Here is a 2500-nt window from a genome sequence, read left to right on the forward strand (position 1 = left end):
ATATATATATATATATATAATATCTATATATATATATATATATATATTATATATATATATATGTATATATAGATAGATGGATAGATAGATAGATAAATATCTAGATATATATAGTTAGAAAGATAGATAGATAGATATAAGATAGTTGACCTTGTAAAAAAGGTAGCCACCAAAGAAAATGGTCCAACACTAGGACTATTATAAATACAATATATATGATAATGTCACTTTATTTGTAGTACATGGTACATTAGGTAAATGATTGAAAACAGAAATTACGAAAATTTAGAAAATGTTAAATGGCGGCACTTGAATCTTGACATTTCATTATTATTCTAATATACGAACAACAAAGATTCTAATAGATATTTCGGTCGTTATTATATCTATCATCGGTAACCGTTTTTCATTCGTATTTCAAGATAATGTATGCATTAATAGTTGTGTAGTTTGTGGAGCTTGGAATTGATGAATACTGGAGGACATCACACATGAAAAGTCCGCAAAACAATTTAAAAAGCCTGAAAACAGAAACAAAGGTCTGAAGAAAAATGAAATATGTAAACTGTAGACCTTAGAAGCCAGTGTCTCGTACAGCCGTATTCTATAACGTTTTCTGCGTGTCGTGGCCATGTCATGTTCATGTTATGTCCATGTCGTGTTCATGTAACGAATGCGGTAATCTAGGACGCAAAAGCGCGGCACGTTTGCGTCAACTGCTTCAGGTTTACCAACCGTTCCAAAGTTAACCCACTTATTAACATGTTTCGGATGAATGGCACTGTCCACACGACAAATTCATAAGAGAAACTACAATCATAGGTAGCACTAACATAAGATAATTCAATTTTGGTATGAATCAGTCGTTGTACTTGTTCCTAGTTAAAGAATTGACAACCATTTCACGAACGCGCTGTTGGTAATTCACTCTACGCTCGATCAAAACAAACGGGATGTGAGGGACCGTGTGTTTATGAACAGATCTTCCTTATTTTATCTTTGTATATACTGTACATATATGCGCATTTTTAATATATCATGCATATAGATTTAATGTATACATATTTCATATAATTATATGCTTTAATTTTACGTCCCTGACTACTTTTACCATTCATTTAACTTCACTCTCCTTCGAAAAGTCCGCCAAAAGGTAAACAAACTCAAAATCAGCAGAGAATCCATGTTTTCCTAAAAGAGTTTGTAATCCGTGTCTAGGACAATGATGCCTAATATAACCAATATAGGTATTACTTTTCAAACGTAGTATGCTCATATGAAGTATTGGTAAGAAAAAGTACAGTAAAAATATGATTTTTTTCACTCGTGTAACTATCGTGACAAGCCTACCCCCTTGCCACGGAGTTTCCACGATTGTTCCAATACTTTCCACGCATTTGCCACGAATTTGCCACGCTTTTGCCGCGAACCCGCGCTTCTAGAATAAGAATCGCGGCATGTTCATGTCATGTACACGGCGCGCTTAGGGACTTAGAATATGGCTGGTAGACACAAATGAATAGGTTGTGAAAGCGGTTGCATTCGACCTACGTAAGTAAGCCTTACTTACCCTATTTTACATATCCACAGCAAGAGGGCTTATAATATTGCGGGGACCGGTTAATTTGAGTTTTATTTTCTATTTGACTCAACAGTCATACACAAGTTACTTTTCGGCTTTTCGAATGTAGCATTCCTTTTTAGATTTCAACGGTTTCGGAGTTTGATATATATCATATCCCTATAAAAAAAATACTAGCCTTATCTTCACTAAACAAAACTTTTGAAAAAAAAGCCATACGTCATGGGCGTTTACACAAAACTCGTTGATTGGTCTTTCTTTCGCGCCGTATTTCTAAGCAGATTGTATGTCCTTAACTGGTGGTGTATATATATATATATATATATATATATATATATATATATATATGTGTGTGTGTGTGTGTGTGTGTGTGTGTGTGTGTGTGTGTGTGTATGTATATATATACATATATATATATATATGTATGTGTATATATATATATATATATATATATATATATATATATATATATATATATATATATATATATATACACACATACACACACACACACACACACACACACACACACACACACACACACATATATATATATATATATATATATATATATATATATATACACACACATATACATACACACACACACACACACGCACACACACACACACATACACACACACACACACACACACACACACACACACATATATATATATATATATATATATATATATATATATATATATACATATATACACACACATATACATACACACACACACACACACACACACACACACACACACACATATATATATATATATATATATATATATATATATATATATATATATATATATATATATATATACATATACATATATATAAACACACACGCACACACACATACATTACGGCTGATTATCCCATAGAATAATAGAAAAGGGGAGATGT

The sequence above is a fragment of the Penaeus japonicus genome, unplaced genomic scaffold (assembly GCF_977035675.1).
Source record: "Penaeus japonicus unplaced genomic scaffold, GWHDUDI00000001_assembly GWHDUDI00000024, whole genome shotgun sequence".
NCBI lineage: Eukaryota > Metazoa > Arthropoda > Malacostraca > Decapoda > Penaeidae > Penaeus > Penaeus japonicus.